This window comes from Mesoplodon bidens (genome assembly GCF_964165515.1).
Source record: "Mesoplodon bidens genome assembly, chromosome: 11".
In the NCBI taxonomy this organism is placed as follows: domain Eukaryota; kingdom Metazoa; phylum Chordata; class Mammalia; order Artiodactyla; family Ziphiidae; genus Mesoplodon; species Mesoplodon bidens.
This window is the reverse complement of record NC_138167.1, coordinates 44,937,684-44,951,475: the sequence shown is the minus strand read 5'-3', so window position 1 is coordinate 44,951,475 and position 13,792 is coordinate 44,937,684. Positions and strand designations below refer to the sequence as shown.

Sequence of the window (13,792 nt, the reverse complement as noted above, 5' to 3'; positions counted from 1 at the left end):
CAGCGGCATCGTGGTCTCCGCGGCCGCGCGGCTCCGGGCGTGCCCCCGGGCGCAGGCATTTCAACCCATCTCCGACCCACTGGAGGAAACCAACATTCAATATTTTATCTACACTATGCTCATCCCCCGTACCTGGCTTCTTATCGCTAGGAGCCATTGCTTCTTTGAAGGTGGGAACTTACTGGTTTCTAAGGGCATCTAACTATGGCTTCCCCAACTCTCAGTAATTAAACACACTCCAGACATTCATATACAACACGTGATTTGGGATGAGATGCCTCAGAGAGCCTTTGCAGGTGGAAAAATGGAGGGAAGTTGTGTGGTGATGGGACTTATCTCTGCCACCTAGACATGTAATAAAAAGTCCATTAGGGCTTCCCTGGTGGCGTAGTGGTTGAGAGTCCGCCTGCCGATGCAGAAGGTGTGGGTTCGTGCCCCGGTTTGGGAAGATCCCACGTGCTGCGGAGCGGCTGGCCCCATGAGTCATGGCCGCTGAGCCTGCGCGTCCGGAGCCTGTGCTCCGCAACGGGAGAGGCCACAGCAGTGAGAGGCCCGTGTACCGCAAAAAAAAAAAAAAAAAAAAAAAAGTCCATTAAATCACACACACACACACACACACACACACAGAAACAACGCATTCACTGAGCACTGGCTGTGGCCCAGTCCTTATTAGGGACTGGGAAAGAGTGGATAAAACAGTGCCACTTGAGGCTGACTTTGCACAGCTCTTGCCTATAGCAGCTCATATTCACACAGAGGAGATATGCATCGACAAACATTTATTTCTTTTCCATTCTTGAAATTTGCAGATCTATCTCAGGGAAAACACTAAACCTATTAAAATATGCAAAAAATGAAGCAGCAACTTTGCTGGGTGGCAAAAAAACCAAACCTCACAATCCCTCAGTGACTGGCGGCTGGGACACCTGCTTCAAAGGCAGCCCTTTCCTGGTTCCCCTGTCTACTGCACCAGCAGGGTCCTGCCCACTGCTGCTGGGGACACAACGCTGGGGAATGGCATAGAGGTCCAAGGACAACAAAGTTTGGTGACGTTTTATGGATTAAATATATATTTATTGGGACTTCCCTGGTGGTGCAGTGGTTAAGAATCCGCCTGCCAATGCAGGGGACACAGGTTCAAGCCCTGATGTGGGGCGATCCCACATGCGGCAGAGCAACGAAGCCCATGCGCCACAACTACTGAGCCTGCGCTCTAGAGCCCGCGAGCCACAACTACTGAGCCCGCGTGCTACAACTAATGAAGTCCACGTGCCTAGAGCCTGGGCTCCACAACAAGAGAAGCCACTGCAATGAGAAGCCCGCGCACCGCAATGAAGAGTAGCCCCTGCTCACCTCAACTAGAGAAAGCCCGCGCGCAGCAACGAAGACCCAATGCAGCCAAAAATAAATAATAAATAAAAAATTTTTTTAAAAAGCACTTTGTGGAAAGACACTTTGGGACCATGTAAATATCCTGATCCTCACCAAAATTCCTTCACGAGCATTGCTGATGTTTCTTGGTTTAACTATTACTATGATGGTTGACAAATCCAGGATTACTTCTACATTTATTAGTTGGCATCTTCTGTAGGGGATAAAAAAACCCTTTCTCTACTCCACATTTATTTATTTATATTAGTGTAGACTCAGGGATCCTTATTTTATTTATTATTTATCTTGAGGCTCAGATTATCTCAGCTTTGGCCAGTGGGAACCCCTTCAAGCTGGCTTCTGTGTCCTTTTGATATAGTCCCTCCATTCTTTAAGCACTTCCCAAGTTTCTGGAACAAGATAGTCCTGACTCATCTTGTGATTTATCTGTCCCAGCTCTAGAATTTGTCATTTCTCAGAGGCAAATTAGTTTCTTTTAGTGGAGGATGGTATCTAGAAACCAAGATCTGGGCAGTAGTTATGCTCACAGCTTTTGAAATGTTGTCAGTGATTTTGTGACTCTTAAGCCAGGAACAGAATGTTACCTTCAAGCTTTAACCTTCTGGACTAGTGACTGCAAAACCTGTTCAGGTGGTGGACAACATGGACATAATGAGACTTTTAATGGAAATATATGGTGTATTTAGCGAGTAAACAATAGTTTACTGAATCAAAGACATCAGTGAAGGGAGGTAGGGAATATATATATATATATATATATATATATATATATATATATATATATATATACACACAAACACAACTTAAATCTATGTATTTTAATTTATCTGTCTAATTTGAAGGCCATGAGTCTACACTTATACCTTCAATATCAATCCCAACATCACGTGGTTCATTCCAGGTTTCTCCCATCCATCATCTCTTCTTGTAGCCACTGCCCCCAGCACAGATGCCCTCTGCTGTGTAGAGACAAGCACCCGTCACTCCCTAGCCCTACAGCTCTCTGGCATGGATGCCTGCTTTCCTTGGCCCCATCTTATAGCATTGGGACTGAATTATACAGGCAGGCAGACAACACTTTAGAGTTTTTACTGACCAATGAATCGTTACTTTTCCTGATCTTTGGGAGGTTTTTTCAAAACTTGTCCTTCAACATGATTCTTGTTTTGCCATTTTAAATGTTCCAAACTGCATGATTAATATTTGGAAAACAGAAAAAGAGGAAAGCATCCATAATTTTACCACTCAGATACAACCACTATTTGGTATTTTAGTGTATTTCCTTTCAGTTTCTCCCCTCTGTGCGCCTGTTTTCTTTTAAATATAATTACAGCTGTAATGTTGCTACACCTTTCCATCTGCATGTTTACCTAAGGCAATAATAAAAACACTCACTGCTTATGAAATACCTAGTATGTACCAGGCTCTGTGTAGGTTGTTTTCTCTTTCTCATTTAATCCTTAATGTATCTTGCAAAGTAAGTGTTTTCCTGATATCAGAGATAAACTGAGGCTCAGGGAGACTGTTAAATGTTACACTTCTAGTAAGTGGTTGAGCTAGGACTGGAAACCAGGTAGCTCTGACTCCAAATCTGTTTTGCTACCAGCCTCCCTGAAGATAAGTATTTTTTCCATAGTACAACACTAGTTCCATAACTCTGATTTTAAATGAGGGCATATTATACTAATGAGAGACTGTTTCATACTCAACTACTCCCCTACTGTAGGATATGTGGGCTGCTTACTCTCTCCCCCCCCAGCCCCCCTGCTCTTCCCCCTCCTCCTCCCCTCCCCCTCCCCTCTTTCTTCTTCCTCCTCCTCCTCTTCTCCTCTTTCTTCTCCTTCTCCTTCTTCCTCTCTCTACACACACACACACACACACACACACACACACACACACACACTGCCTTAATGAACATCTTCATGGACATGGTTTTTCACTAATTGTTTTCTAAAGGGTTGACCTAATTTGAATGCCACATTGAAATGACATTGGCATATTATCATTTAAAAAAGAGAGCCTATACTTTAATAGGCAAATTACTTGATTTAACTAGCATATATTTGAATACAAGTTTGTTTTTATTCAAGGAGCATTTAAGGCTACCTGATGTTTACCAGGAGTCATGGCAGGAATGGAAACTGCAAAGATACTTTTATTGCACAACTTGGTGAGAAAGCCAACAACAAGGCATCTCCATTTATTCGACCCATGACTAAGCCAATTGTTTTAGGGGCTGTGCTGGTGATGCTCTCCCTGAAAGACTGAAGGGTGATATGGGGCAAATGCCCAAACGATGGGCTGGTTTAGTCAGCTCAGGAAAATGTGATGGCGGGTAGATGGGATTGCCAGTTGACGAGTGTAATAGTTGTTATTGTGTCTTACCTCCAACGTGGAGTTGCGACTTGGCTTTTCCAGCTGGCTCTGCTAGGATCTGCCAGTAGGGGATGCCAGAGGAAGACTGCAGGGTGTTTGCTTTCTGTGGGCTTCCGGTCCGCACGCAATGCCCCAGCAATGTGTCTTCACTCTGGCAGCAGCCCTGCCTTCCTGTAGCAGCAGCTGAATCCAGTTGGCAGTTTTCCCAACACTTGAAGAATCAATCAGTTTCATCCTGCCCCCTACTAGAGGTATCAGTGCCAGCCAAGCAGCACCTCTGCCCCAGAGTTCTGTGTCTCAGGGGCCCCTCCCCTAAGGTTCTGAGTTTTAACACTTCTAACCTCTTCCCTTTGTTCCCTCAGCCCTAGTTACAGTATCTACTTCTGTCAGTGCCAGTTCCCTGATACCTTAGGGTTCTCTTTCAGTTGTGCAGTTAACAGTTCTGTACTTAGTTAACAATTCTTTACGTTGAATTCTTTCTGTTTAAATAACTAGTGTGACCATTTTCTCCCTATTGGAACCTGACTGACAAAGGGCAGATCTTGAGTTCCTGAGATGCAGAGGCCTTTGCAGTGCCTACGTGCTTTCTTTTTAGTTCTGTGTATGCAGAGGTATGAGGAAGGGATAGCTCCCTGGCCAATGGACCTGTGGGAGATGTAATGTTGGCTGAAAGAAAGTAGCCCCTTCCAGAACATTCTGGCTCTTTCTTACAGGCTTCAAATAAGAAGTGTCTAGCTAGGCTGAGGAATTGCTGACCGGAGAAATTCCAGCTAGAATGTTTGGCTGCTGTATGTTCCATGAAGTTAAGGGCATCTCCTGGAGATGGCAATCTATTTTAAATAGTGTGTCTTCATAAATTCACAAAAATATTTTGTCTGTTTGATGCATTAAATGGCCAAAGAACAACGTTCATTGGAACTCTATTAAACCAACATCAGTGAGCACCCAGTGAGGGTCAGATGCTGGGTTAGACAGTGGGGAAATTTGACAGAGCGTCACGTGTCCTTACTCCGGCAGGTCCCACTGTCTACTTGGGGGAGTCACCTGTGGAAAGAAATAAATATGGCAGATTGAACACACATATTTACTCTCCGAAACTCACAAAAACTGCAGGGAAGTTTGTTTGGATACAAATACAGTTGGTTGTTTTGAAAATGAGAATTCATTTCAACATGATTGATATATCATGGAATGATTTGAGCCTAATGTGAATTTCACATTTGCTTTTGCACAACTTTGTGTGTAAGGCACATGGGTGAATGTGGATAACTGAGCCACGTAGAAATACACAAAACGCACACAACTCAAACAACTACCACCTGCCTCAGTTCACAACCCACACCCATCCACATTAGCTGTTACAACTTTCCAACAAATTTCAGGTAACCCTCCTGCTGCTAATAACATACAACTCACAATAACTTCACAATAACTCACAAGCTGCAACCCTTCCGGTGCCCATGTCCACAAGCAAATGTCAAGCCTTTTTCCAGGTAAAATGCTTTATTTATTGTAGTTGTTATGTATTTCTTAGCCATTTAATATGTGTAAAACTGTGCTACTGTTTTTATTAGGCTCCTATCTTTTTTTAACGGGTCACTGATGACATTTTTGAGTATTGTGCCCCTAACCCCTTTTCCCCTCCATAAGCTCTGTGGTTTTGTTGCATGATTTTGCACAGTATGGTGATAAAAAAAACCTTTTGTTTAAATTGACATATAGTTGATGTACACATAGTACCGTGATTTTCAGGAATGTATATATCATGTTATAGCAGAACTGTTGTGTGTAAGACAAAGAAAACAGCAAGGGTTAAGGCAGAACACTTCTGGAAGCTAGAAAGTAGAACAAGTTGTAACTAACTGTGAGCTAATAGAAAAATAAGTATATTGATCTCTGCCCCCCAACCTCCCATTCCTGGCACAGAGCTCCTAAAACCCTCATAATTCCCTAAGTGATAAGAGCCTTAGGAGCATCTTTTGTTCTAATATTTGGCCTTTGACCCTGTCTCTGACACAGGGCTGCTAAAACCCTTGTAAATTCCTAAGTGTAATAGCACTAGGAGCATCTTTTGTTCTTCTCAGGAGGCTCTGGGTGAGCTCCTGGATGGCAAGCCATGAATAGAGGCTTGGAATTTTTATCTCCACCCCCGCATCTTCCAGAGAGGGGAGAGGGGTTGGAAATGGAGTTAATAATTGATCACACCTATGTGAAGAATCCTCCATAAAATCCCAAGAGAAGGGGGTTTGGAGAGCTTCTAAATTGCTAAAAACATCCATGGATGGGGATGGGGGAGTGATGCAACCCAACTCCATGGGGACAGAAGCTCCTGCTCTTGGGACCCTCCCACACCTTGCCCCATGTATTTCTCATCTGGCTGTCCACTGTATCCTTTATCATATCCTTTAATAAACTGGTTAACATAAATGTTTCCCTGAGTTCTGTGAGTCACTCTAGCAAATTAATGGAACCTGAGGAAGGGGTCGTGGGAACCTCAGATTTATAGCAAATCAATCAGAAGCACACCTGACAACCTGGACTTGTGATTGGTGGCTGAAGGGAGGGGGCAATTTTGTGGGACTGAGCCCTTAATCTGTGGGACCTGACCCTACCTCTAGGTGGATAAGTGCCAGAATGGAGTAAATTGTAGGATATCTGGATGGTGTTGCAGAATTGCTTGGTGTGGGGAAAACTTCCAATATATTTGGCCACCACAAGTGTCAGAAGTGAAGTGTTCTGTGTGAGTAGTAAAGGAGACACATGGGAGGAGAACTCTAGGTTTTTAAATACAATATCTTAGACCCAAGAAAGTTGACTCTTAAGCCAGCTGGGAGAAAGAAGGGATCTACAGAGATAGAGCTTCAGAAATCTGCATGGCTTCTCCTTGGGTCCATGGTTGAGTAACCAGTCTTGTATGTGTAGAGTGATACTCCATGAGGTTAGGCAAAGAATGACTGGGGAGTTGTAAGCTGAACAATTTTCAGAGCTCATTCAAGTTAGAACCAGTCAGAGGGGAGAGTCCTTAACAAACACCCGGGGCACTCAGCAGAGACCCCAGAAGGATCATGCACTAGTGGAAAGCCCAAGGTAGTCCAGAGTAAAGACTACTCTAAATTTACCCTAACAGAACTTAACACTGGGGGACTTAAGCTACCTAATTCCAAGACTTAATATAAAGCTACAGTAATTAAGACAGTATGATATTGGCAAAAGGATAGACACATAGACCAATGGAATGGAATAGAATCTAAAAATAGACCCACACATATATGGTCAATTGATATTTGACAAAGACAAAAAGGTAATTCCATGGAGAAAGAATAGTCTTTTCAACAAAGGGTCCTGGAAGAACTGTGTATCCATTAAAAAAAAAAAAAGAATTTGATGCATTACACAAGAACGAACTATAAATGGATCATAGACATTAACATAAAAGGTAAAACTATATAACTTCCAAAAGAAAACATAAGAGAAAATCTTTACAATCTTGGGGTAGAGAGAGAGTTCTTTGCTAAGACACAAAAAGCATGAAGCATAAAAGAAAACATTTGATAAACCAGACTTCATCAAAATAAAACCTTTTGCTTTTCAAAAGACATCATTAAGAAAATGAAAAGTCAAGTCAGCCTGGTAGAAAATATTCATAATTTATATATTTGACAATGGACTTGAATGTAGAATACAGAAAGAACACTTACAACTTGGTAAGAAGACAAATAGCCCAGTTGAAAAATGGGTAAAATATTTGATCATACACATCACAGAATAAGATGCATGAATGGCTGGTAAGCACGTGAAAATATGCTTAATGTTATTAATTATTAGGGAAATCAAATTAAAACCACAATGAGATCCACCAAACCCCCATTAGAATTATTGATAATATCAAGTATTAGTGAGTGTGTGGAGCAACTAGAATGTTCATGTGTTGCTGGTAGAAAAGTAAACTTGCATAACCACTTTGGAAAATCACATTGCAGTTTCTTATAAAGGTAAACATATATTTACTTATGACCCAGCAACTCCAGTTCTAGGCATTTATTTACCCAAGAGAAATGAAAATGTATGTCCATAAAAAATGCATGTACAAGAGATTTCATATCAGGTGTTCAATATAGCCCCAAATTGGAAAGAACTCAACTGTCCATAAAAGGTATGGATTGTGCTATATTCATGTGATGGAGTGCTACTCAGCGATAAAAAGAAATGAAGGCTTACCCATGCAACAGCATGGATGAATCTCAAAAAATTTATGTTGAGCAAAAAAGCTAGACACTAAAGAGTACTTACTGTATAATTCTATTTATATGAAATTCTAGAAGAGACATCTGTTCTATAGTGACAGAAAAGAGATGAGTGTTTGCTTGGGGCCTAGGGTTGTGGGCATTGATTATAAAGATGCACAAGGAAATCCTTTGCGGGTAATGGGTATGTTCTATATCTTTATTTTGGTGGTGGCTACACGAGTGTATACCTTTATCAAAACAGATCCAACTGTACACTTAAAATGGATGCATTTTATTGTATGCAAATTGTACTTCAATAAAATTGATTTAAAAAATCTAGAAGATTGGTTGAAATCTATTTATGAGCCATTGGACCTTGGAATCCCCTCCCCTCCTCAGAACAGCCAGACACTGTTCCTCCCCACCTCCACAGAGGACTTCAGTTTTATTCTCTGGAGTTGGTTAAACAGAGGGTCTTTATAACAAGGCACAGTGGGGCATAGACACCTTACTGAAAAGATGGTGAATGAAGTAAAGTTTACAAGCAAGTGCTGAGACCCCCAGCCCTCTTCTCTCATGTGGTTTCCAGAATGCTAGAAGTCAGACTTACAGATTCCAAGAAGGGGTTTGGAAGATTTTTCTGACCAGCTTCAAAGGAAAGACCCAAAATGCTGTTACTGGAATCTCTCCATGTGAATAGCTTAGCTAGCTTACTCTACAGAGAGCCTAGCATTGACATGCTTCATGCATGCTCATGGAGCTGTTAGTGCTGCCTCTGGAAATGTGAGTAATCAGTCATGGACCGATAGTCATCTGAGAAGAGCCTCCTACATAAAAACTGAAGCTCAGAAAACAAGCAGGAAAAAAAATCTGGAGGAAGCAGAGACTAAGTAGGGAGATGAAAATATTAAAAATAAAAACCTCCCTTTTATTAATGTTATCAAAGAAAAAGAGAAGATAGATTATTCTTGAAACAAGAACAGGATTCAATTAAAAATGCATAGTTAGAAAAAAAAATCAGCCCTTGGAAATATAAAAACTATGATAGCAGAAATGAAAACTTGAGTAAATTATTTTGAAAAGAATATGAAGGAAGTCTAGAAAATAGAGAAAAAGGGTAAAGATATGGGAAATAGGACATCAAAGATAAGAAAGTTAGGGAACCAGTTCAAAGAGGTCCAGCATTTAAGTAAGAAGAGTCCCGGGCTTCCCTGGTGGCGCAGTGGTTGAGAGTCTGCCTGCCGATGCAGGGGACACAGGTTTGTGCCCCGGTCCAGGAAGATCCCACATGCCGTGGAGCGGCTGGGCCCGTGAGCCATGGCCTCTGAGCCTGCGCGTCTGGAGCCTGTGCTCCGCAATGGGAGAGGCCACAATAGTGAGAGGCCCGCGTACCGCAAAAAAAAAAAAGAAGAGTCCCAGAAAGAGAGAACAAGGGAAATATAAGGGGAGGAAAAAAAAAAGAAAGAATCCCAGAAAAACTTCCAGAACTGAAGGACATAAGTTTGCAGGTTGAAATGGACCACTAAATCTCCAACAGATAACAAATCATTTTACTGGGAACAGGGAAGACTCTACAAACTTACAGAGAGGACAAAAAAGTTTCATATACAGAATCTAGAATCAGAATGACTTCAAACTTGTCAGCAGTAATATTAGCAGCTAGAAGACAATGAAAGCCTTACAATTTTTGAGGGAAAACTTTTTCCAACTCAGAATTCTACAGCTGTACAAACTATGAATTAGTTTTGAGTATAAAGAATATTCAGACATGCATTTTATCAACACATTTACCTCACCTTTCTCAGAAAGCTACTGGAGGATATGCTCTATAAAAACTAAGGGGTAAACTAAGAAAGAGGAAGAGATAGAATGCAGGAAACAGGGATTCAAGTGCAAGAGAGAAAATAAGGGGTCCATCCATCTTTCGATCTATCTATATCTGGGGCATACTGGGAAAATGGTGGCTGAAGTGGGAAAGGGAGACTTTCTTTTTCCCATTGTCCTGCTGGGATACTCAACTAATAGGATAAAAAGCTAACCAGCTAATAAGTGGTTGGGGGAAGTTTGGTTTCTAGCTGGACCCCAGAGGAGATACATCAGAAACTTTGAGTTCTTTGAGTTCTTAGAACCCTAGACCCTGGTGAAATTTCAGAACTTAAAAAAAAAGAGTGAAAATCCTAAAAACCCCCAGACATAAAACAATCAACAACAAAAACAAGTTATCTGAAAAGGAAAGAGAATTATACTGGCATTGAAGCTATCATCTGCAACTTGGAAAGCCCCAGGGCCATGGAAAAGACTCACAGCTTCCAGGGGGAAGGAGTCTTGGCCAAAATATTGTTAAAGTATTAGGGTAGAAGGCAGACATTTTCAGATCTGCAAGATCCATGAACCATTTCTCAGGAACCTATTCAAGAAGGTAGTTAAGGGCTTCCCTGGTGGCGCAGTGGTTGAGAGTCTGCCTGCCAATGCAGGGGACACGGGTTTGTGCCCTGGTCCGAGAGGGTCCTGCATGCTGCGGAGCAGCTGGGCCTGTGAGCCATGGCCACTGGGCCTGCGCGTCCGGAGCCTGTGCTCCGCAATGGGAGAGGCCATGACAGTGAGACGCCCGCGTACCGCAAAAAAAAAAAAAAAAAAAAAAAAAAAAGCAGGTAGTTAAGACAAATGAAAATTAAACTTGAATGAAAACAGAGACATCTCAAGATAAAAGAAGACCAAAAGCATATCAAGCAGTGGAGAGCAATAAATCTAGTAAAATCTATAGCAAGTAAATGGATGATGATAAACTGACTTTTAATTATGTTATAAATTAGAAAAGATCTTTGAAATAGAAGACAAGGGGAAAAATCCTTAGCAGAAAGTTGAAATTAAAGTGACAGATTATTTTAACCAAGCCCAGGATATGGGATGGAGAGACTGATGGTGTTGAGAGGAAAGAGGGGATGAGGATGAGGAAATAAAAAACAAAATAGGTGGAGGGTGTCACAAGACTATATACTTTTGGTATGTTGATGGGGAAGTACTAGTTCAAATATAACTTGAAACCTGAAAGCAATTATTAGTAAACTTGAGATAGATAGAAAAACTGCCAAACACCAGGGAGGATAAACATGAATTTAAAAAAGAAAAAACCAGAAGGACACCCACTAACATAGTGACTTCAGGGACAGGTAAGGGGAGTGGGATTTAAGGAAGTGAAGGGAGAACTTTCATTTTTCCCTCTATGTTCTTCTTGAATTTTTGAATTCTTTTAAACAAGTAGGACACATTGATTAATTGCCTTTATAATTAAAGACAATGACATAAGGAACTCTGAAAAGTTAACAGCGGTCAAAGATGCAAGGTGATACCATCTGCAATGTCGTTGGAGAACTGCTCTGCCCTGACTCTCCCTTTCTTTCCCAGCATAGTTGTTCATTTTCTACAAATGATTAATGACTGTTGCTTGAGGAAAGGGCTAGAGAATGGTATGTAGATAACTCCTGAGGCCCCAAGGTGAAAAATGAAGAACACATGCTATAAATGAAGATGGCTATCTGTGTACTCAATGCATTCTCATTTGTTGCAGAAGGGAGACGCTCTGGCAGCCCTCTGGGAGATTCAGTGTTCTCATCGTTAGAAAATTGGAGTCTGTGATGGGACTTAGGTGACCCCAGGTTGGAAGTCACTAGAGGGATGGCTTGGTGAGATCTCTGGCCTAGGTCTTCTTAACCTAGAAGTTAGGGCACCTGGATTTTTGTTGTGTCTCTGCCATTTTTATGAGCCATCTGTCTTTGTGTGGGTCATTTAACCACTCTGAGGCTCATTTCTCACCCCAGAAAGACAGTGCTGCTACAGAGTCAGCATTCTTTAAATATTTGTTGAATAGATCAATGATCAAAGGAATGAATGAAGTGGCTTGTCTAAGGCCCGTGGGAGCTGGACCTGAAGCCCACAGGCGTCTATGCAGCCCGACGCTCTAGCGGCTTAACACGCCGTGAAGGTGGTCTCTCCCTCCTCACGCCCCGCACTCACCGGCCTCCGCACTCTGCACACGTCCTGGAGGATCGGCTCCTGGTTCATCACGGAGCACAGCACCAGGGTGCAGACCACCACATCCATGGAGTCGTCGGCCACCTGGTGCAGGTCCTCCCCGGCAGCCACCAGGAAGTGCTCGAACTGCAGGTGTCGGCTCTCAGCAATGCTCTTGATCAAGAACTTCTCAAAGTTGGGGTTGGGATCAATACAGGTCACCCGGCATCCAGGCGGGTAGAACTTGAAGTTGGGCCCTGTGCCGCAGCCCAGCTCCAGCAGGAGAGCTTCCCGGAGAGGCCCGCGAACTCCTGTAGATTGCTGAAGAGCTCCCGCTTCTTGCTCGCCATCTGTTCGTTGTACATCACAGTGAACCTCGCCAAGCAGTAGGGGAAGCCTTTTTTGCATATCCGGTTCCACAAGCCCAGAAAGTCCAGAAGGTACATGGGAAATGCCAGGATGCAGACGGAAAGCAAGAGAGGGTGGGTGAGGACTGCCAGGGGCAGCGTGCAGGAAAGAGAGCCATGGGGACAGGGGATGGAGGAATGGGAGCGGGGTGGGGGGTGGCGCCACCCCCTCGGGGAATGGAACACCCTGTAAACCCCCCAGTAGCACCGAGTCGTCAAATGAAGGACACATCAAGGGGAGTGGTGTCTCAAGTCCCAACCTCCTTGGGCTCCTACCAGAAAAGACATGGTAGGAATCGCCGCGGGCAGGTGCTCCAAGGCCAGCAAAAACTCCCGCTTACTGAGTCCTTAAGTACATTTTCTACATTATCTTCTTCAATACTTAAAAGGACTCATGAGACAGACACTCTTAATCCCCCATTTTACAGAAGGAGAAACTGAGTCTCACAGAAGGTAGCTGCAAGGTCATGTAGCTGGGAAGCGCAGCCGAGTCAGAGTCTCCACCTTTCACCTGGAGCTGCCTGGTTTCCTTGGAGACTGCTGATCTCCTTTAGGGAGAGTCATTGTCACGCGGACTGAGTCAGAGAAAGTGCGTGCATAGGATGATTGGGTAGAGCATTTGGTGAGAAGAGCCCCACAGAATGTTTTGGAAGCAGAAATAGCCATTCTCTTAGAGTCTGTAGAAACGTCTCTGAACTAGCCTCCTCTGCCCACACCTTGGAATATCTAGATCTTTGTCCACCCTTAGCTGATTCCTGCCATAGACGAAGGCGTTTGTCCTCTACCCAGGGCTGGATACCGCGCAGCCCACTCCTAAATCCATCTTCCACCTCCACCCGCCTCGCTCCCTTAATTAGCTCCGCCCCCCTCTCATACTTAACATCTCTCTTTGCGGCCCTTCTCCTTCTCCTCTGCCAATCTGCCTGCTCAAGTCTCTTATCCTACAATAATCCTTTCCTTGAGTTTTCTTTCCTTTCAAGCTAATTTCCCGTCTCGCTTCCTCTTACTGCCAGGCTCCATTAGAAACTGTGTTCAGCACTCACAGTTTCCGCGTCCTCCCCTCATTTGGACCTCAGCCCACTGACATTTGGCTTCTACCCCTACAACGCCAATGAACATGCATGCAGACAAACGGAAGGCAGTCAGAGGGAGGGGAGGGACAGGGGAGAAAGAGAGGGTGACTGTATTAGGGAGTGGTGGCCACGGAATGGAAGCCTGTATCTGAGGAGGTGCAGGACGCTGCATCCAGGGTGCAGGTGGAGAGACAATCTGTCCTCAGAGCCTGGAGGCAGAGAGAAAAGATGGGTGGGGAGGTAAGTTCAGGTGGGGGAAAGGAGGTAAGTTCAGGTGGGGGAAAGAATGTAAGAGAGGTTTTTTGTT

At 43.4% G+C, this 13,792-nt stretch overlaps 1 pseudogene across 1 annotated transcript; it reads right to left on the bottom strand.

Annotated features, from left to right (window-relative positions):
• Nucleotides 1-4,739: 4,739 nt before the first annotated feature.
• LOC308625734 (thiol S-methyltransferase TMT1A-like) lies at nucleotides 4,740-13,531 on the bottom strand (annotated as a pseudogene). Its single transcript has 3 exons — nucleotides 13,498-13,531; nucleotides 12,009-12,498; nucleotides 4,740-4,812 (listed from the first exon to the last, which is right to left on the bottom strand). The product of its transcript is annotated as a thiol S-methyltransferase TMT1A-like (transcript).
• Between the last annotated feature and the right edge of the window lie 261 nt (nucleotides 13,532-13,792).